This window comes from Bubalus kerabau, chromosome 22 (genome assembly GCF_029407905.1).
Source record: "Bubalus kerabau isolate K-KA32 ecotype Philippines breed swamp buffalo chromosome 22, PCC_UOA_SB_1v2, whole genome shotgun sequence".
Taxonomy (NCBI): domain Eukaryota; kingdom Metazoa; phylum Chordata; class Mammalia; order Artiodactyla; family Bovidae; genus Bubalus; species Bubalus kerabau.
This window is the reverse complement of record NC_073645.1, coordinates 14,986,373-15,009,860: the sequence shown is the minus strand read 5'-3', so window position 1 is coordinate 15,009,860 and position 23,488 is coordinate 14,986,373. Positions and strand designations below refer to the sequence as shown.

Genomic DNA, 23,488 nt, shown 5'->3' with positions numbered 1-23,488 from the left:
CCCAAGTGGTAAGGGCACTTGGGGGACTCAGGTGATAAGGAGAGGAATTTTATATCATATACCATTCTGCATAATTGAGGATTTTCCTCTTGATATGTAATATTTTGGACACAACCGAGTGACTAAACACATACACACATGGTATTTTTACATGTAACAAATTTAATCATTGGGACCAGTCTTGGCCAGGGCAGCAGATTATATACTGGAGGTCTAGGTATTTGCATTTGCCTTTGCAGGTCGAGGAAACCAGATGGGGTAAGAAACACATGTGAGTACTCCAGAAAGAAGGACTTAGCGCATGTCACCCTAAGGAATGCAGTGTCTCCAAGAGCCTTGGACCAGCACTGAGGTGAGATGGGACGGTCTCTAAGGCAAAGAATTCACTTCTTCCCTTTTCTCTTCTGGTGTGGTGCAGAGCGTGGTCCCTGGCACGGCTCTCCCTCTCTGCATTCTCTGGGGAGCCAGCTCTGCCCTGGGTTTTTGCTACCTTGTCATCGTACCCTGGGTCTCACCTTCTGCTTGCAAAAAAAGACGATGCAAGACAGCAGCCACTGTCACTGAAGAGACTCTCCAGCTTCCTCTACTAGGCTCTAGCATGATGATTTTGGAATGGTAAGAAGTCTCCTCTATCTAATTACTATAAATGTGTTTGTGCATTAGAAAACATCAGAGTCACTTAATGACAACAGCTTGAGAAGTACTCAGGGAGCGTTAGGAAAAATGAGAAATCTTCAACAGAGCCTGCATTCATTATCGCTAGGGCAAGAAAGGACTTACAGAAGGTACTCTGGAATTTGATAGCTCTTGAATGTCTTTTGTCTTTTCCTCTTTCTCCTTTCTTCTCTGGGAAACCAGACATAATCTTTCAGTTGACTTTTCATAACTGCCTGAGGAGGTGGCAGTTGAATATTTTTTCAACTTTCTTTTCTTTTTCTTCTATACCTAAAGCAGCGTTTAGGCTCCAGTCAATGGTGTGGAAATGATAGGATTCTTGTGACAGGATGGAAGCCTAAGGAACTGGAAAGATTCACTAATGATAAGTCACAGCCCTCAGGGAAAGGTTGGAAGGGAGTTCAGTTTGACTTGGCTCATGAGGAGGGTATCCCGAGCGCCACTGGGCAAGCAGGTAGCTGCCTCTGGCCGGCGTGTTTTCCCAGACCAGGAGCATGTCCTCAAGAAGTTAGTCTTCACAACTGAAGTAACTCAATCTGAGATGCCCAGCCCCTACTGGTTGGGAAAATTCTAGGGTGTGCGACCCAACTGCTGTGTGTGTGTGTTAGAAGGTGTATATGTAGGCTGTGGACAGGAAAAACTGGGACCAATGATATTCTCTCTTCTTTGGACCTTCCAAGCAGGCTCCCTGATACAGGTGGCTTGTCTGGGAAGGAGTAAATTATCAGTCCCTCTCAATGTGATGCAATGATGTACCTACATGGTTATACTGCAGCATGTATATGTATGTGTGTGTGTGAGACAGGGAGAGACAGACAATAAGAGAAAGTTACAGAGCTGGATATACTCTGAGAAAAAGAGGCTTGAACTTCATGTTAACTAGTTCAGACAAAAGAATTTTGTCAGATGAATAGCTTCTATTTTATGCAAACTCTATATTAATTAGGGTATAAGCTAACTTCTGATAAAATACTTGTCTATATTTGTTTCTGTAATCAACGGGTATCCTCCCAGCAGTCTTGTCGATATGGCATCGTTGGTAAAACTAGAATGTCAGAGCCAAGGAAATGAGAGTTCCTGCCTCTTACTTCAGCCCAACTCCTCTCCTCCCTGGATGGTTCTCTGGGAAGGTACATCCATGTGGAACATGCAGAAAGTAAGTTGACAGAGCTACATGTTTGAAAGTGGGTTTGGGCTTGAGGTCTCTGTTTGTAGAACTCTGGGAAAGCTAATAGGACTGTATCAGCCTAATGTTTCACTTTCCCCCAGATGGTTATACCCAATCTATTATATCTACCAGCAGTAGGGGACTAGAACTACAGAGAGAGGGAGGGGAGGGAGAGACTGCAAGGCAAAACGCAAGTGTTTTACAATCCAATGCCTAAAATAACCTAGGCTGCACAGGGACTTGGGCTCTGCTGTGCATAGGCAAGAGGAGAGCACAGAGAAGTGCAGAAAACAACCGTTGGGCCAGCTTTCCGCTTTAGCTGCGTGGCTGAGAGCAGGGAAGGAGAGCTGCTGCCAGGTTCATTCCCCTCCCAAGTGTGCGTTCACTGCTCGGAGCCCCTGCTCAGCAGGGAATGTGGCCCCATCAATATCATCGAGTCTGATCCTCAGACCAATCTGAGTAGTTACCCCCATTTCCAGCAGTGCTTGCAATGGGAAGGGAAGAAGTGATGTATGTGTGGGATGGGGAGTGGGGTGGGGTAGAAGAAGAAGCCTTAGAGCTTGAGGCTTCTGGAGGACCTTGGGAATCATTTTGTCCAACCCACACATTTTGGAGATGAGGAAATATATTGAAATGAAGTGAAGTCTACCAGCAGATCTGGGATTTGAGCTAACCTCTTTGGTGTGGAAACCCTTCTAGTTGCCCTAAACCAGTTGCATCTGTGAAAGCCACTGAGGTGACTGCAAATCTCAGGATACAAAAGAGCCCTGGTGCAGAATCATATGTTGCATGAGTCCATCTCACAATCTGGACTGCATTTTAATGACTCATCATAAAGACAAATGTCCCCCCAATGGACAGATAGCCCCATAGTTTAATAATTGACATTGCTTTTATGATGTGAATTTATATGTTTATATGGATTCTTTTGAGCATGTCCTATAGTTCTGACACTGTAGAGAACTGTTATTAAAGGTGACCTATCAACGGCTGCTTTTCTTTTAAGTTTGGGCTTTGAGGCCAGGCCCACTGAAACATGTAAGAAATCAACGATTGTATGAAAGGTGGTGATTTTAAAAGCTCATGACTGCTTTTTCACAAACCGCTGTCCTCATTTAGCATACCCATGGAGATGGGTAAGGTAGAATCTTCCCAACTTAATGAGTGTTCTTCAGAATAATTTCATAAAAATAGACCTAGTTCAGCCCAATTATTTCCACTCTTGTCTGCAAAGCAAGCGAAAGGTCTGAAGCGGGCCTTCAGGAACTAGCCCTGGAGGGTGGAATCAGCATTGCCATGATTCTCTTTGTGTTTCTGATTATGAAACCTATTTATGAAAATACAGGCAGATCCCAGAAATACTGCAGGTTTGGTTTCAGTCTACCACAATAAAGTAAACATTGCAATAAAGCAAGTCACATGAATTTTTTGGTTTCCCAGTGCATATAAAATTATGTTCACACGATACTGTAGTTTACATGCATGCTAAGTCGCTTCAGTCATGTCCGACTCTTTGTGACCCCCATGGACTATAGTCCACCAGGCTTCTCTGTCCATGGAATTCTCCAGGCAAGAATACTGGAGTGGGTTGCCATTTCCTCCTCCAGGGGATCTTCTCAACCCAGGGATTGAACCTGAGTCTCTTAAGACTCCTTCATTAGCAGAAGGGTTCTTTACCACTAGCACCACCTGGGAAGCCATACTGTAGTCTCAGTTCAGTTCAGTTGCTCAGTCATGTCCGACTCTTTGCAACCCCATGAATCGCAGCACGCCAGGCCTCCCTGTCCAACACCAGCTCCCGGAGTTCACTCAGACTCACGTCCATCGAGTCAGTGATGCCATCCAGCCATCTCATCCTCTGTCATCCCCTTCTCCTCCTGCCCTCAATCCCTCCCAGCATCAGAGTCTTTTCCAATGAGTCAACTCTTTGCATGAGGTCACCAAAGTACTGGAGTTTCAGCTTTAGCATCATTCCTTCCAAAGAAATCCCAGGGCTAATCTCCTTCAGAAGGGACTGGTTGGATCTCCTTGCAGTCCAAGGGACTCTCAAGAGTCTTCTCCAACACCACAGTTCAAAAGCATCAATTCTTCAGCACTCAGCCTTCTTCACAGTCCAACTCTCACATCCATACATGACCACAGGAAAAACCATAGCCTTGACTAGATGGACCTTTGTTGGCAAAGTAATGTCTCTGCTTTTCAATATGCTATCTAGGTTGGTCATAACTTTCCTTCCAAGGAGTAAGTGTCTTTTAATTTCATGGCTGCAGTCAACATCTGCAGTGATTTTGGAGCCCCCCAAAATAAAGTCTGACACTGTTTCCACTGTTTCCCCATCTATTTCCCAAGAAATGATGGGACCAGATGCCATGATCTTTGTTTTCTGAATGTTGAGCTTTAAGCCAACTTTTTCACTCTCCACTTTGACTTTCATCAAGAGGCTTTTTAGTTCCTCTTCACTTTCTGCAGTCTATTACCTGTGAAATAGCATTGTGTCTAAAAAAAAATTATCTACCTTAATTAAAAATCCTTTATTGCTAAAAAATGCTACCTATTATCTGAGTCTTCAGTGAATCATCATCTTTTTGCTAGTGGATGTTTTGAAATATTGTGAGAATTACCAAAATGTGAGCAGATGATGTTGGAAAAATGGAGCTGATGAACTTGCTCAATGCAGGACTGCTACAAAACTTCACTGTGTAAAAAATGCAATATCTGTGAGGTACAGTAAAGTGAAACGCAATAAAATAAGGTATGCCTGTAAACAGAAAAGGCTTTGGAGGAAAAGTCAAGAGTTGGGAGAAATTGGTGAGCAAGGAAAACTTACTATGTGTAAGCAGTTGATGTAAAACTGGACCATGATACAAACACACAAAAAATCATTATAAGTGGAGACTCCAGAAGTTTAGAGTTCTGTTGGAACCAGTTGATCTCTAGAGAGATTAAGATCTAGCTTTTTCCTCATTTGACAGACTATTTGGGATGCATCTTCATTTTGTGTTATAAATAGATCATGAAGTTATCCTCCTGTATGATAATGTCCGTTGCTGTATATTAGTCAGAAAATGAGATCCTACACCCCTACTTACTCAAGTTATAAGAGTAAAGATTTTACCATCTGCTGAATTCAATAGTAGGAAACCCGAAATGGTAGCATGAGAAATCTTAGACTTCAAATCTAGATTTCAGGGTTTAAGTTCTGAACTCACCGCTTCTTCATTAAGGAACCTTGGACAAGTTAGCTTTACCCTGCAGTTTTCCAAGTTGGAAAATAGGATTTGTTTTTACCAGCATCAAAGAATAGGTGTGATGATTAAATGAGAGAATATGGGCATAAATATGCTTAGCAGAGAGTTTGACACAGGGGAAACTCAGTGAGTGATGGTAGTTAAATATACTAGCTTCTGGTATATTATATGAGTTTTAAAACTTGAATCCAAGAGTCTGCTTCTTTTAGGATTGCTAGTGATAGCAATCATCATTGTATGCTTATTAAATGGTTTGATAGGAAAGACATGTTTTTTATTTTATATCTTATGGTCCATATCATCAAATAAGCACAAATATTTTCTGTGCATAAGTCATATTCTCAGTACAGGAAATAAAATTCCTGATGGGGACCAGGGTAATCTAAGAGGCTGCTCCATATATTATCAAAACAGATGTTAGATTAGAATCTTCAGAATATGAGATAGTCAAAGGTTCTTTCTTTAAAGTTATTTGGGGAGGAGGTCTGAGAGTGACATCAAAGAGGACCCCAGCCTAGAAGCAAGCTAAGTATTTCTGGAAATGACATAAATCCTTTCATTTAGTGAAATGTAGTCTCATTATGAGCATAACACAACTGACCTCCCAATACTTGGGTAATGAGCCCTGCTCTGGCCAAGGTTCCCTTGGCGCATTGCTGGAAGATATCACAATTCTTCTGAGAGATTCAGTGACATGTGGGGGACATATGCAAACTATTTGAAAGACAAATTGGCAGTTACCTAATCCTTGAGCTCTTGGTGATAAAAGTGAGGATTTTAAAAAGATATTTGTTTGGTCAAAAATGTTTTCTAATTCTTACAACAACTCTGGTATGAATTGTTGTTGATGATATTCAGTTGCTTAACTCTTTGTGACCCCATGGACTGCAGCACACCAGGCTTCCCTGTCTTTCACCATCTCCTGGAGTTTGCTCAAATTCATGTCTTTTGGTTGGTGATGCCATCCAACCATCTCATTCTCTGTCATCCCCTTCTCCTCCTGTCTTCAATCTTTCCCAGCATCAGGGTCTTTTCTAATGAGTCAGTTCTTTGCATCAGGTGGCCAAAGTATTGGAGCTTCAGCATTAGTCCCTCCAATGAATATTCAGGATTGATTTCCTTTAGTATTGACTGGTTTGATCTCTTTTCAGTCCAAGGGACTCTCAAGAGTCTTTTCCAGCAACACAGTTCAAAGGCATCAATTCTTCGGCACTCAACCTTTTTTCTTGTCCAGCTCTCACGTCCATACATGACTACTGGAAAAACCACAACTTTCACTATACGTACCTTTGTAGGCAAAGTAGTGTCTCTGTTTTTGAATACACTGTCTAGTTTTGTCACTGTTTTTCTTCCAAGGTGTAAGCATCTTATAATTTCACGGCTGCAGTCACTGTCCACAGTGATTTTGGAGCCCAAGGAAATAAAGTCTGTCACTGTTTCCATTGTTTCCCCATCTCTTTGCCATGAAGTGATGGGACTAGATGCCAATGATCTTAGTTTTTTGAGTGTTGAGTTTTAAGCCAACTTTTTCACTCTCCTCTTTCACCTTCATCAAGAGGCTCTTTAATTCCTCTTCTCTTTCTGCCATAAGGGTGATGTCATCTGCATATCTGAGGTGGTTGATATTTCTCCCGGCAATCTTGATTCCAGCTTGTGCTTCATCCAGCTGGCATTTCACATGATGTACTCTGCATATGAGTTAAATAAGCAGGGTGATAATACACAGCCTTGAAGTACTCCCTCAATTTTGAACTTCAGTTTATTGCTCCATGTCTGGTTCTAACTGTTGCTTCTTGACCTGCATACAGGTTTCTCAAAAGGCAGGTAAAGTGGTCTGGTATTCCCATCTCTTTAAGTATTTTCTACAGTTTTTTGTGATCTACACAGTCAAAGGCTGTGCATAGTGAAGCAGAAGTAGATGTTTTTCTGGAAATCTCTAGCTTTTTCTATGATCCAACAGATGTTGGCAATTTGATCTCTGATTCCTCTGCCTTTTCTAAATCCAGTTTGTACACCTGGAAGTTTTTGGTTCACATACTGTTGAAGCCTAGCTTGAAAGATATTGAGCATTACTTTGCTAGCATGTGAAGTGAGTGCAATTGTGCAATATTTTAAGCATTCTTTGGCATTTCCCTTCTTTGGGATTAGAATTAAAGCTGACCTTTTCCAGTCCTGTGGGCACTGTTGAGTTTTCAAATTGCTGGCATATTGAGTGAAACACTTTCACAACATCATCTTTTACGATTTGAAATAGCTCAGCGGGAATTCCATCACCTCCACTAGCTTTGTTTGTAGTGATACTTCCTAAGGTCCACTTGACTTCACACTCCAGGGCGTCTGGGTCTGGGTGAGTGATCACACCATTGTGGTTATCTGGGTCATTAAGGTCTTTTTTGTATAGTTCTACTGGTATGAATTATTATCCTGATTTTTAAAAATGAGAGAACAAGTTAAGAGAGTTTCAAAATTTAGCTCAAACAATGGTGTTTAGATTTGAATTTAAGCCTGATCCTCAAGACCAATTACACTAAATTACTTTGCAAGTAGGTTTGCGGTAAATGTTGCGGGTGGGCAGAGGCCTTTACTTTTAACCTCTGGTCAAATGCTGGTCTATAGTCAACAAGCCTTGTGGCTACTGAAATAGTCTTAGAGGTATATGTTTGAGCAAAGATTTTCCTTGCCTGCTATGTTTCAGGTTGCATATCCTGCTGCAGTTCTAGAATAAATTGGAATAGGAGTCTTACCTGGTTCTCTCAAAGCAGGAATGGAACCAGACTCACAGGGCTCTCTTGTCCCAACTCATTCATTCATCCGTGTTCAGTCAGTATATTCAGTGCCTACTATCTATCTGCTAGGCACCTGCAACCCTTTTGTGAGCAAGATAAATAGACACCAGCTCTCATTATACTCTGATTTATATATTAGGCTCTGAAAGTTTCAGAATTGTGCTGGATTCCCAAGGAGGAATGAAATTTACCTGCTTGAAACTTTGCAGTGGAGATGGTACTGCAATGATTTGATTGTTTTTGTAGATTACAGTGATATTTCTTCTCCATTCCTCCAGTCTAAGTAAATGTCAGGAATACTGAAAAGGTTGAAACTGACATGTTTCTATCAACAAATCCATATTGGTTGGATGTAGTGGGATAAAACAGGCTTAGAAATCACCCACCTTCCAGGTACACTGCTTTGCCTGTATCATTTGTGACTTGTGTTGATGCTTTTGGTATTCATTGAATTCTTAAAGTGTCAGAACTATAAGTGCAAATGCAGGCCCCAACTCTTATTTATTTCTACCCTGAAAAGTCAGATAAATGTGTCCAAAGGTTCTCTGCTAGACAAATATTATGCTAATTTTTTTCAGTAATAGTAACAACGGTCCTCTCCCAAAACAAAACCAAACAAAAGCCCCCAGAACTGAGCTTTCTGAAATCTACCCTTCCCACAGCCCCTCAGGCAAGCAAGTAGCTGACTGTTTCTTTCTTGTCTCTGAGGCCTGGAAGAGGATGGCATTCAGCACAAAACTTCCACTCTGAGAGGAGGCTGAGATATAGTGGCTGTGCTAAGTTGCTTCAGTCGTGTCTGACTCTTTGCGACCCTGTAAAGAGTAACCCACTAGGCTCCTCCGTCCATGGTGTTCTCCAGGTGAGAATACTGGAGTGGGTTTCCATGCCCTCCTCAAGAGGATCTTCCCAACCCAGGGATTGAACCTGCATCTTTTACGTCTCCTGCATCTTTATCACTAGTGCTACTTGGGAAGCCAGAGCTGGAGTTCCTGGGTCCGGATGTTTGGCTCCCCGGCTAAGAAGCTATGTGACCTTGGCAAGTTACTTATCCTCTACCTTCGTCAATGATCTTCTCTGTAAAATGTGAATGATAAGAAGAGTACTTATCTCATTCCCGGTGAAGACTAAATGTGTTAAAACATGTAAGGCATTTAGAAAGGTGCCTGGCATACAGTGAGTATCCAAAGCTAACTATTATTGATTTTGAGGTTTATTGTGTTGTGAAACTTCTTAATGTGTCCTGCTAGACAAATACCTGTGGGTCTCTCCAACAAGTCATATACTTAGGAGTAGTCTGAGACTTCTCTGATCCTTTCACTTCCATAAACCACAGGACATCATCTGTGACAGGCTTCCATCTCTAGGGTAAAGGGGCAGATGGGCATGGGGGAAGGGAGAGAAAGGGTGTGTTGCTTTGTTTCCAATTCTAAATGGGCCATTGTTTTAAAAACTTGGGTATCTAGAATGCTTCATTGAATTAGCCTCAGTATTTGGGGAGGAAAGTGGGAACTAAAATACAAGCTAAAGTGCTATAAATTTTCTTTGTTGTACATATTGGAATCTGAGGCCATTTGTTAGCTAGAATTTTAGCTAGGATTTTAAATGTGATCCGTATAACTGGTTTAGGTAAAAGACTCACTTAAAATTCATAAGACCTTTGCACCTAGTGAAGGAAGCGGTATGTAACTGTATTTAAAGCTACTGCTCTTTCTAAATTGTGCTTTTAAATGTTCCAGAAGCAAGGCCCCAGTAAGGAACCATTTTTGCTGAGCACAGCTAAGCCAGAGAAGTCATGTGATATAGCAGGCAACTCCTGGGCACTGGGAAGAGGACTGTTTGAATGAACCAGCAGTTTGGTTCCTCAATAAGTTTTTGGGTTGAGACACGGTAATGGCTAGAATAACTGTTTGGGGGAAACTCTTGGGGATTTCAAAAGTCTCAATTTTTCTGTTTCTTATGAAGAAAGAATATAGAACCACCAAAGGTAGCACAACCCATAGGCAAAGATAGCCGTTTTCTTTACCCATAGCGTGAATATTCAGGGAGAACTAGCTTCAGCTGAGGGTTTCCCTGGTGGCTCAGATGGTAAACAGTCAGCCTGCAATGCAAGAGACCCAGGTTCGCTCCCTGGGTCAGCAAGATCCCCTGGAGAAGGGAATGGCAACCCACTCCATTATTCTTGCCTGGAGAATCCCGTGGACAGAAGAACCTGAGGGGCTATAGTCCATGGGGTCTCAAAGACACGACTGAACAACTTTCACTCACAGCCTCAGTTGAACTTTGCCAGCAGGCGGATGCAATCTGTCATAACACACAAACTGCAAATCAGAGGGAAGCCCTGGCCTCAGGTATGGACTTTTTTTCTTTTTTTTGAGAAAATTTCCCTAAGCCAAGGTTTAATTAAGTGCTGATAGAAAGAAAATTTAGTGGCACGAGGTGCTATTCTTCACCTATCCTTGTTTCAATATCGTTTCAAAACACGGTCGGTCGTTCTTATCTGCAGAATGTCCTTATCCGCTGGTTCTGCAGATAAGGAGGGAGAATGGACTGTGCTTTGCCATCTTATATCAGAAACTTGAGCATCTGTGGATCTGGGTATCCATGAGGGCCCTGGAACTAATCCCTGATGGATACCGAGGGATGACTGTACCTACTTGTCACGTGACCTTAGATAAGCTGCTTTGCTGCTCAGTGCCTTAGTGCCCTAATATGTAAAGTGACATTAACAGCAGCTTCTGTGGCACGGAGTGGGGGTCTTGTGAGTGTTAAATAAATTGATACGTGACAAATACTTAGAATAGTGCCTGCTCACCCATAGTCTTTGCTTTTATTGCTATTATAATATATATTATACATTATGTTTAATAAGTATTGTTTAGATGATCAAATACATTATTTTTCTAATAGTTCCTCTGAAGAGAAAAATCATTAAGTAAAAAAAAAAAAAAAATCATTAAGTAGTGTGGAAGCATACGTGATTTCATTTTCCCCCATTACCCATGCCAAAGGGGGACCTACTTGGTCTGGTCCACATACCCACAGCAGACTAGGTTTTTGAGAGGAACAGAGCAATCTATGTAGGACTGTTCTTCTATTTTTAAACTCATTAAGCAATGGTAAACATCTCTGACACAGAAAGAAAACTCTAAACAAATGATTGTTTTATTTATCAGCATCATGTAGTGCCACAAGTATTTGGCATGGCATTAGAAGACCATTCTAGAGTGTTATTTATGTCTACTACTTGGGATTTTAAACAAGGATCTAAACGTTAGAAATTCAGTAACACCACTGGGGATACATGAAAAGCGTACCTCTCCTGTATCTATAATAATTCTCCACTTATTGTTCCTGGAGAGACACATAGGTTGCACTGTTCCTGTCACTTCTGTCTTAAAAGAATGGTTTAAAGACCCAAATGGTAAAATAGCAGAGAAAATAGCCAAGTTGTATTTTGATAAGCAAACTGCTGAGCCATTTTTTATTTAATGGAAGCAGAGGAAGTGGGCTCTTTTCTGCTTATTTCAAGGCTTCCTTGAAGTGATCAAGCATCTTTGTTCTCACCTTCTTGTCCCAGCTGCTTGGAGATTTGGGCTCCTACTGAGAGCAGCATAACATAGGGAGAGGGAGTTCTGTTTTTCTTAGGAGAATGATGAAAGGAAAATAAGATGGTGACTCAGCTGGCCGGCAGGCGGCCCTTGCCTGGGGAACACTCGGTACCGCCCACTTTCTCCTCCACCCGGTGTTCTGGCTGAACCTGAATTAAGTCCGATGGCTGCATACAATGCGGCAGACTTGATAGAGGGGTTCTAGGCTCACCCCACCTCTCTCATTTTCTAAAATTCTTGACATTGACTGTCCTCTGTGATTAACTCAGAAATATCAGAAACTGCATGAAGAACATGGCTACTCTAAGAAGGGACTGGAAGCATGGAATTCCTGCCCAAGGCCCCATAATGATGTAGTAGAATAGTTCACAAAGCAGTCTTTGACTTAAGAGAGAAGAGGTGTTACCTCCTAGTGATCCATTAAAATGACGGAGTTGAATGTTCCTGCCGCCACTGCAGAAGTAAAATAATCAGGGTTAAATAGGATGGAGGGAAATGTAGGGAAATAGCCAACAGTGAAGACTAGTTATCCATAGTTTGTCAGTGTAATTGCACTTATACATTCTGGAAGCCTTGCCACCGAGCCACGGGGGAGGTTACCTCCAGTCAGCCATCCTCAGCTGAACACAGAAAAGGAATTGAGTGATGATTTTCTCAGATTTCCTGAGGATAATAGAGAACACTCTAGGTGCATGAGAAAGACATTAATTTATGACATACAATGGATGCCATAGGTCAATAAAGCTTAATTCTCTCAGGTTAAGAAAGGTTCCCCACTATTCTTGGCATGGCATGTTTCAAAGATGGGGCTAGTGAAACAGACAGCCCATGGCTGGGGATGTCTCTCTGGTCAGGGTGCAGGATAGTTTTATTCATACCCTTGACTCAGGTCAGGCTTTAGAGTATATGTAATTGTGAAATGCCATTCATTCATTCACTCAACACACAACTGAATCTCTTGCCCTTTTCTAGGGCCTGTGCCAGAAGAAGGGGATGCCATGGTAAACAAGAAACAGATGAACAAAAGTAAATGATAATCTGTGCTAGGTTTTGGAGAAACTCTAAGGGACAAGGAGAGAGAAAAACAATGGATTTGGGAATGTGCATGGTAAGTCAGGAGGCAGGCATACTTCAAAGAGGGATATTCCTGAACACACAAACATTGTCTCAGCTTGGCGTATTCACCTATCTGGCAGGTGGTGGTAGCCATTTAGGCAATGTTTGTGCCTTTATGCAGAGAAAAAAATGTTATCTCTCTGCTTCACAGTTCTTTTATAAACACAAGCAATTCCCTGCTACAATGCTGGGAATCTCTGTATTGCCAGCACATGAGGGAGGGCTTAGGACATAGCAGGTATGTGACAGTGTTCGCTAACAAAAACGGAAGGGGCTTTTAGAACAGTAGAATGTTGAATCTGTGGTGTCATAGAATAAATAAGTTCCACATTTTCTCTACTTATTATTGAATTTTTGGCAATAGTAAAGTACTTTGACTTTTTTTCTTGATCTTTCTGAAATCAAAGCAACCCCAGAGAATGTAAACTCCTGAAAAAATATTGGATTTCTCTTTCATGTGAAAGGGGAAAAGACCCCTCCAGTTTCTGGTGTAGTAGATATTATGTATATGTTGATTTTGCCTGTGTTGCTTCAGTTCATGTCAGGTACTTCTGTCGTGATATGGCATTGGATATCTGACCTTAGAATGCTTTCAAAAGCATACTACAGATTTATTCCTGTATGTATAATGAAGAACCCTGCAATATTTTAGAGCTTTTTTTTTTTTTTATTAAACTACACTAAAGCTTACTTGTGACATAATTTTCTCATGTACTCCTAAAAGGACTATTAAACAATTGTTTTGACATTTTTTGAATTTATTTTAAAACAAGAAAAATTATATATTTATTAATTTGGTAAAATGATGTGTAAATAATTAAATTCTAGAATGTCCACATTTTGAGACATCAGTAGGACTTGGTGATCATGAAATTTTATGTGTCAGCTTAGTTGGCGTATGGTGTCCAGTTGTTTGGTCAAATGCTATTTTGGATACTGTTGTGAAGGTACTTGGTGGATGTGATTAGCATCCAAAATTCCAGCTGACTTTCAGTAAAAAATATTAACCTTGTAATGTGCTTTTGATTCATCCAATCAGTTGAAGACCTTAAAAAGCAGAAACTGATGTTTCAGGAAAAGAAGGAATTCTGCCTTAAGACTGGAACATAGAAATCTTGCTGAAATTTCCAGCCCACTTGCCTGCTGTATAGATTTGGAACTCAAGACTATAACATCACCTCTTGTCTGCATTTCTAGCTTGCTGGTTTGCTGGTTCAGTTTTTATTAAAACTGAAGCGCGGTGGACTAATGGTATTATATTAGGGATTTTGTTTATTTATTTTATTTTTTAAACATTTTTTTATGTAGACCATTTTTAAAGTCTTTATTGAATGTATTACTGTATTACTTCTATTTTATGTTTTGGATTTTTGTCTGTGAGGCCTGTGAGATCTGAACTCCCTGACCAGAAATGGAACCCATGCCCCATGCATTGGAAGGTGAAGGCTTCACCATTGGTCACCAGGGAAGTCCCTATATTAGAGATTTTTGACTTATCAGCTCACATAATTGAATAAGCCAGTTCCTCAAAATGCATCTTTTCATATATATATAATAGGGTATACTGTCAGTTCAGTTCAGTTTGCTCAGTCATGTCTGACTCTTTGCGACCCCAGGGACTGCAGCACGCCAGGCTTCCCTGTCCATCACCAACTCCTGGAGCTTGCTCAAGCTCATGTCCATCAAGTCAGTGATGCCATCCAACTGTCTCATCCTCTGTCGTCCTCTTCTCCTCCTGCCTTCAGTCTTTCCCAGCATCAGGGTCCTTTCCAATGAGTCAGTTCTTCACATTAGGTAACCAGAGTATTGGAGTTTCAACTTGAGCATCAGTCCTTCCAATGAATATTCATGACTGACTTCCTTTAGGATGAGCTGGTTGGATCTCCTTGAAGTCAGTCCAAGTACATCTCAAGAGTTTTCTCCAGCACCACAGTTCAAAAGCATCAATTCTTCGGCGCTTGGCTTTCTTTATAGTCCATCTCTCACATCCATACATGACTACTGGAAAAACCATAGCTTTGACTAGACGGACCTTTGTTGGCAAAGTAATGTCTCTGCTTTTTAATATGCTGTCTAGGTTGGTCATAGCTTTTCTTCCAAGGATCAAACATCTTTTAATTTCATAGCTGCAGTCACCATCTGCAGTGATTTGGGAGCCCCCAAAATGAAGTCTGTCACTATTTCCATTGTTTCCCAATCTATTTGCCATGAAGTGATGGGACCAGATGCCATGATCTTAATTTTCTGAATGTTGAGCTTTAAGCCAACTTTTTCACTCTCCTCTTTCACTTTCATCAAGAGGCTCTTTAGTTCTTCTTCACTTTCTGCCATAAGGGTGGTGTCCTCTGTGTATCTAAGGTTATTCATATTTTCCCCAGCATCTTGATTCCAGCTTTTGCTTCATCCAGCCTGGCATTTCACATGATGTACTCTGCATATAAGTTAGATAAGCAGAGTGACAATATACAGCCTTGATGTACTCCTTTCCCAGTTTGGAACCATATAAATGATATATAGGTGTATACCACATATAGGATACATATGATTTTGTGTATATGTATCTCCTATGGTAGGGATCTAACAGAAGCAGAAGATATTAAGAAGAGATGGCAAGAATACACAGAAGAACTGTACAAAAAAGATCTTCACGACCCAGATAATCATGATGGTGGCATCACTCACCTAGAGCCAGACATCCTGGAATGGGAAGTCAAGTGGGGCTTAGGAAGCATCACTATGAACAAAGCTAGTGGAGGTGATGGAATTCCAGTTGAGCTATTTCAAATCCTGAAAGATGATGCTGTGAAAGTGCTGCACTCAATATGCCAGCAAATTTGGAAAACTCAGAAGTGGCCACAGGACTGGAAAAGGTCAGTTTTCATTCCAATCTCAAAGAAAGGAAATGCCAAAGAATGCTCAAACAACTGCACAATTGCACTCATCTCACACACTAGTAAAGTAATGCTCAAAATTCTCCAAGCCAGGCTTCAGCAATACGTGAATCGCGAACTTCCAGATGTTCAAGCTGGTTTTAGAAAAGGCAGAGGAACCAGAAATCAAATTGCCAACATCTGCTGGATCATGGAAAAAGGAAGAGAGTTCCAGAAAACATCTATTTCAGCTTTATTGACTATGCCAAAGCCTTTGACTGTGTGGATCACAATAAACTGGAAAATTCTGAAAGTGATGAGAATACCAGACCACCTGACCTGCCTCTTGAGAAACCTATATGCAGGTCAGGAAGCAACAGTTAGAACTGTTGCCATCCAACTGGACATGGAGCAACAGGCTGGTTCCAAATAGGAAAAGGAGTACGTCAAGGCTGTATATTGTCACCCTGCTTATTTAACTTCTATGCAGAGTACATCATGAGAAACACTGGGCTGGAGGAAGCACAAGCTGGAATCAAGATTGCCAGGAGAAATATCAATAACCTCAGATATGCAGATGACACCACCCTTATGGCAGAAAGTGAAGAGGAACTCAAAAGCCTCTTGATGAAAGTGAAAGTGGAGAGTGAAAAAGTTGGCTTAAAGCTCAACATTCAGAAAATGAAGATCATGGCATCCGGTCCCATCACTTCATGGGAAATAGATGGGGAAACAGTGGAAACAGTGTCAGGCTTTATTTTTCTGGGCTCCAAAATCACTACAGATGGTGACTGCAGCCATGAAATTAAAAGACGCTTACTCCTTGGAAGGAAAGTTATGACCAACCTAGATAGCATATTCAAAAGCAGAGACATTACTTTTCCAACAAAGGTTCGTCTAGTCAAGGCTATGGTTTTTCCAGTGTTCATGTATGGATGTGAGAGTTGGACTGTGAAGAAGGCTGAGTGCCGAAGAATTGATGCTTTTGAACTGTGGTGTTAGAGAAGACTCTTGAGAGTCCCTTGGGCTGCAAGGAGATCCAACCAGTCCATTCTGAAGGAGATCAGCCCTGGGATTTCTTTGGAAGGACTGATGCTAAAACTGAAACTCCACTACTTTGGCTACCTCATGCGAAGTATTGACTCATTAGAAAAGACTCTGATGCCTGGAGGGATTGGGGGAAGGAGGAGAAGGGGACGGCAGAGGATGAGATGGCTGGATGGCATCACTGACTCGATGGACGTGAGTCTGAGTGAACTCCGGGAGTTGGTGATGGACAGGGAGGCCTGGCGTGCTGCGATTCATGGGGTCACAGAGTTGGACATGACTGAGCGACTGAAAGGAACTGAACTGAACTGATATATCGGAGAAGGCAATGGCACCCCACTCCAGTACTCTTGCCTGGATAATCCCATGGACGGAGGAGCCTGATAGGCTGCAGTCCATGGGGTTGCTAAGAGTCGGACATGACTGAAGCGACTTAGCAGCAGCAGCAGCAGCATATGTATATATATAGATAATTCTGCTTCTCAGGAGAACTCTGAGTGCTGTAGACTATTTGGTTTAACTGGTTCTTCTTTCATACAGTCTATTTGGACTTGGGTAAAACTAGTAACAGTTTCTAGATTTCTACTGCTCTGATGAGAGACCAGAGAGATTTGAAAGGAAGCCAAGGCAGTGTCCTACTCTTTAAGCTGCCCTCCCAAAAAGAAAAGAGCTTTTGGCATTGGGGAGAGGAACACTGAGCACATCCATTTATTTGATTTATTTTGTTGTCTATTTGGCAAAATGGAAAAATATGGATAAGATTTTGAATCTTCATATACCATCATATTAATCTGGTAGGTAATCTGTGAGTCATGAGCCTGTCCTGGGGGGAGAAACAGGGCTTCATGAAATATCAGTGCCGCTCTTCTCTATAACAGGAGGGTCAAGGAGCACAGCAGCATTCGTCTCATGACAGGATTTTTATCACCTCTAATACATAATATGACATGATGGGAAGGGGGAAATGAAAAGATACAGTGGATATAGGTCTAGAGTCACAGATTCAAATATTTTGTAGCTAAGATTGAGTTGAGATTTTTCTTGGTATTGAATTGCCTTTTCTTGGTTTGGGGTATTGGTACTTGAGGTGACTCACTTTATTCTATCACCCCAACTTGTGTCTAATAGAACCAGCCAAATACCTGGAGATTCCAAAGGCTGATACCCCGCTGGTTACAGGTATCATTGGTTGTGTATGTTACTGTCCATCATTTTACTCACCAGTGGGAATAAAATAGCTCCTAAATAGCTAGAGCCAAGATGCAGATGTAGAGTTTCTCTTTCTTCCCCGTCCTCTCCTCTTCAATTTCAAGTGTTCCCACCCTGGATCTTCCACCTTTCAGCAGCATTTGTTCTTTCCTTGTACCATGCTCCATCAACCTGGATGGAAGGGCTAGATGTATACCATCTCTCTCTCTCTCTCTTTTTTTCCTTAGGATCTCCTTTGCATTCCCCTTTGACCCAGACCAACTTTACTCACATTTCTAATAACATACATCTTACCAACTTCTTGTGACTTAGTTTTTCTTGTATTTACACAAGCTCTGGGCTTCCCAGGCAGCTCTGGTGGTAAAGAACCTGCCTGCAAATGCAGGAGACATTACAGACACAGGTTCTATCCCTGGGTCAGGAAGACCCCCTGGAGGAGGGCATGGTAATCCAGTCTAGTATTCTTGCCTGGAGAATCCCATGGACAGAGGAACCTGGCGGGCTACAGTCCATAGGGTAGAAAAGAATTGGACACAACTGAAGCAACTTAGCACACACGCAAGCTTTAAACAGACCTTGCAATTATGATCTCTGAAAGGCTGGGTTGAGGAAGGATAGTATAATTCAGAATATGGAGTTTGGTTACAATTTTACAGAATGTAAATGGGGTTACATGTCTTTCCCAGGACATACAACATCTATTACTTAAACTTGTACCTGGGCACTAGCTCCTAACTTGACTGCTGACATCAGCACAAAGAATATGATACTTTATTATTCTAGAGTACGAAAGATTCCTTGAGTAGTTTCTCCCTGATCCTTGGGGTAAAATGATTTATAGATAAGAATGATTAATAGAACTGAAGTGACTCTTAAGAAGTCTAATTGACCTCACTGCTTCCAGGTGGTCATTGCTAGACCAGCAATGACAAAACCACTTTAGACTCACATAAGCAGTCTAATTAACTGCAGGGGACTGCCTGAAAGCCTATGTTGATAGGAATTGTATGATCAAATCCAGACTCTGAATTTTCCATAATTGATATGTGATATCTGATATGGATAAGTGATAGAAAAGTGCTGACACTCCTGACTCATAGATTCCATTCCTGGTTAAAATCAACAGAGCTGGAGAATTACTCCCTTCAGTTTAAAATGACTTCACACAGTGAGACAGGGTTTCTGGTGAGCAAAGGCAAAGGGAAATTCATCTTGCTACAGAGGAAAGAGGAGGTTGACAGCCATATTTTGTGAGTGTGATAACTTTTCTGAAAATGTGCTAAAATAGAATAATACTCTTAAGATGATTATCTGGACTGTGAGAGAAACTTTAAAGGCTAATAGAATGGCCTTGCTTGTTTTCCTAGCTCATAAGGACATGCTACCGAGAGTCAAAGTGTGAAGTCGATGAAAATTGGCCTTCTTCACAGCTAAGTAAAGATGATGTTTCCATAGTCAGAAAACACTCTTACATTGGACTTTCAGTGCTCTAAATTTAAACATATAAATTAAAAAATACTGTTTTGCCAAACTGTGTGAAATAGTGCATTTTCCCTTTAATGGAAAATCCATTCCCACATAAAAACAGAACTTGCTGTTCTTGGTTCAGATAGCTTCAGAGAAACTTTTTTTTTTTTGGTCATCTTCTTCTAAAATGTGGGCACCCTAGACTTAGCTAAGAAATAAACAGAAACCACAATACATTTCTTTCAGAGATGTTAGCTGCAAATAGGATTATGTTGTGGCTAAGGCCCAACAAAAAACATCTAAAGGGCTAATGAAGTCTTTGTAGATGCAGGCTAATAGACTTACAACCCCCTTCATAATATGTGCAGTGACAGCAATAATACAACCACTCTTTGAATAATAAGCCATCATTTATTATTATATACCTGCTCGTCTCCTGATTTGCTTCTTTCCTTTCTTCCTCTTGCTTCCCCTCTTCTTGTTTCACATATATTGAGTTCCTATTATGTTCCAGGAACTCTGTAAAGCTCAGGTTATGATGGCATTGGGTTTCTGAATAGACAAGGATTCTGGCTTCACAGAATTTACACTCTTATGTAAATTTATACTCTAGTGGGAAAATCTGGGTATGCATTATTAACAATGAGGTGTTGTGTCAGGATGGATTGAATTGTTTATCTGTATCCTTTTGGTGGACAAAGGGGAAATTTGGGGACTAGAAGAGAGTGATTTCAATATTTTCCTATTTATTGCTCACTAATACTAATATGAGGAAGGGCTTCCCCAGTGACTCAGTGGTAAAAAATCCTCCTGCAATACAGGAGCCACGGGAGAGGTGGGTTCGATCCCTGGGTCAGGAAGGTCCCCTGGAGAAGGGCATGGCAACGCACTCCAGTATTCTTGCTTAGAGAATCCCATGGAGAGAGGAGCCTGGTGGAATATAGTCCATAGGGTTTGCAAAGAGTTGGACATGACTGAAATGACTTAGCACGCATGCATGCTGTATGAGGAAGGCAGAGACAAATGTATCTTTACTATGAAATAACCTAGATGCTATTTTACAAAGAATTGGATTAAGTTCATATTAATAGGAAAAGTCAAACTTTAAAAAAGGATATAGGTCAGATATATTGATCTTTAGAAAGAATTACTTTTATTGTGGTAGGTCCTGTCCTGTCACCTTGATTCTGATTCACCTGATTACAGCAGGGCTTGATTCTGCTGTAATGTGGGAACTGCCAAAGAGTGGCTCCAAACTTGCTCACTTTCTCTCTAATCCCTACTTATAGGTCTCTCTTGACTTCAAGGGGGTGGTTGAGGGTAATGAATAGTATTGTGCTGGGAGGAGGGCATGCATGGTCAGTTGCAACTCTTTGTGATCCCCAAGGAATGTGTAGCCCACCAGGCTCTTCTGTTCATGGAATTTTCCAGGCAAGAATACTGGAGTGGGTTGCTATTTTTTTTTCTCCAGGGTGTCTTCCTGACCCAAGAATTTAACCCAAGTCTCCTACATCTCCTGCATTGGCAGGCAGATTCTTTACCACTGCCTTACCTGCTATTGAATGTTAGTTGTTAGTTCAATAATTTTAATAAACCAATTAGTCTATCATTAATCTAGCTATTGGTTAAAGTATTTTAATCAAAATTGCATACTTATTTGGTTTTCAGAGCTGTATCTTAGTTTAAAAAACAAGAAGGACTATTATAAAATTGAAGATGAACAATCAAAGCCCTAAGTTTCTTTAAGAAAGAGGTGGTTGTGATGATGAAACAATAAATACTTTTTGGATTATTCCAATTTAAGAATATCCAGCTATCTCGACATAGAACCTGTGGCTTCTAACTTTTATTCCATGGACTTTTGTAAACAGAGATTTTTAAGTAATGCCACAGTGAAAATAAATAAAAGAATAATCTAGGTATTATACCAGAATCAGAAATATACTTAATAGTTAGAGGTTTTCTGATAAAGAATAAAAAAATCTTGTAGTAAAATATTTTTACCAAAATTTATACCAAAAATATAAGATGAAACATACAATTTTGATCTTAATAAATTAAGATTATTTATCTCTAACATCTTTGTTACTTCATAAGGTAAAATATTTATTTTTATTGGGGATGGTCTTGATCACTGCCTCCTGTACAACGTCATGAACCTCCATACATAGTTCTTCAGGCACTCTGTCTGTCAGATCTAATCCCTTGAATCTATTTCTCACTTCCACTGTATAATCATAAGCGATTTGATTTAGGTCACACCTGAATGGTCTAGTGGTTTCCCCTGCTTTCTCCAATTTAAGTCTGAATTTTTCAATAAGGAGTTCATGATCAGAGCCACAGTCAGCTCCTAGTCTTGTTTTTTCTGACTCTATAGAGCTTCTCCATCTTTGGCTGCAAAGAATATAATCAATCTGATTTCGGTATTGATCATATGTTGATGTCCATGTGTAGAGTCTTCTCTTGTGTTGTTGGAAGAGGGTGTTTGTTATGACCAGTATGTTCTCTTGGCAAAACTCTTGTTAGCCTTTGCCCTGCTTCATTCTGTACTCCAAGGCCAAATTTTTCTATTACTCCAGGTATCTCTTCCTATTTTTGCATTCCAGTCATCTATAATGAAAAGGACATCTTTTTTGGGTGTTAGTTCTAGAAGGTCTTGTAGGTCTTCATAGAACTGTTTAACTTCAGCTTCTTCAGCATTACTGGTGGAGAAGGCAATGGCACCCCACTCCAGTACTCTTGCCTGGAAAATCCCATGGACGGAGGAGCCTGGTAGGCTGCAGTCCATGGGGTCGCTAGGAGTCGGACATGACTGAGCGACTTCACTTTCACTTTTGACTTTCATGCATTGGAGAAGGAAATGGCAACCCACTCCAGTGTTCTTGCCTGGAGAATCCCAGGGACAGGGGAGCCTGGTGGGCTGCCATCTGTGGGGTTGCACAGAGTTGGACACGACTGAAGCGACTTAGCAGTAGCAGCAGCAGCATTACTGGTTGGGGCATAGACTTTGATTACCGTGTCACTGAATGGTTTGCCTTGGAAATGAACAGAGATCATTACGTCGTTCTTGAGATTGGATCCAAGAACTGCATTTTGGACTCTCTTGTCGGCTATGAGGGCTACCCATTTTTTCCTAAGGGATTCTTGCCCACAGTAGTAGGTAAAATGGTCATCTGAATTAATATTGCCCATTCCAGTCCATTTTAGTCCACTGATTCCTAAAATGTCAATGTTCACTCTTACCATCTCCTGTTTGACCACTTCCAATTTACCTTGATTCACTTCCAGTTTACCTTGATTTTTCCAGTAGTCATGTATGGATGTGAGAGTTGGACTATAAAGAAAGCTGAGCACTGAAGAATTGATGCTTTTAACTGTAGTGTTGGAGAAGACTCTTGAGAGTCCCTTGAACTGCAAGGAAATCAAATCAGCCAATCCTAAAGGAAAATCAGTCCTGAATATTCATTGGAAAGACTGATGCTGAAGCTGAAACTCCAATATTTTGGTCACCTGATGTGAAAAACTGATTCATTGGAAAAGGCCCTGTTGCTGGAGAAGATTGAAGGAGGAGAAGGGGACGACAGAGGATGAGATGGTTGGATGGCATCACCAACTCAATGGACATGAGTTTGAGCAAGTTCTGGGAGTTGGTGATGGACAGAGAAGCCTGGTGTGCTGCAGTCCATGGGGTTGCAAAGAGTTGGACACGACTGAGTGACTGAAGTGAACTGAACTGAAGGTAAAATATGATAAACATTTCTAATGTCATTTGACATATCAGAGGGACTTTTTTTTTCTAAGTACGTTCATTCAATCATAGATGATGTCATATAAAGCACCTCTCTGAATGTGTTCAGTGAACTACTTTTATTCAATTACCATGGTCAAGTGAGTAATGGTGTTTGGTGGGCAGGAGTGGGGTGAGAGTGGGAAATGCTGCTTTCAAATGAAGGCTCTTCAGTAGTCTTACTGACTTCTAGTTTCTTAAGTGTGCAGCAGTGGAATTAGAGGAAGCCTAGAGAAAGCAAACAAACAAAAATTTTAATCATGCAGCTATTTGAAACAGCAACATAGAGGAGTGAAACCAGCCTTGGATGGGGCCCATTGGTGGAGAAATCTAATCCAACAGCATTTACCTGTGATTAGTCTGTCCATACCCTCTTATGACTAATGAATCCCGGTTAGAGGGCATTCCTCATAGAAAGTTGCAGAGAAAGATTGTGCAGCAAAGTAGGCCAGGGCCCTGGAAGCATAAATATTGGAGTTAAAGTCTATGCTTCTTGTGCTCTCGACC

At 41.1% G+C, this 23,488-nt stretch overlaps 1 long non-coding RNA gene across 6 annotated transcripts in view; it reads left to right on the top strand.

The window, feature by feature from the left end:
* The window catches only part of LOC129636914 (uncharacterized), a 63,607-nt gene extending 40,561 nt beyond the window's left edge, over positions 1-23,046 (top strand). Inside the window, exons 2-7 of one of the 6 annotated variants that reach the window (XR_008707202.1) lie at positions 240-352; positions 1,693-1,831; positions 8,586-8,736; positions 8,838-9,050; positions 12,458-12,593; positions 13,641-13,943. This is a non-coding gene — a long non-coding RNA (uncharacterized LOC129636914). Of the gene's footprint in view, positions 1-239; positions 353-1,689; positions 1,832-2,542; positions 2,825-8,585; positions 8,737-8,837; positions 9,051-12,457; positions 12,594-13,640; positions 13,944-22,501 lie in introns of those variants that run through there. The other 5 variants (XR_008707203.1, XR_008707204.1, XR_008707206.1 and 2 more) reach the window with 5 other exon arrangements.
* Positions 23,047-23,488: the final 442 nt, after the last annotated feature.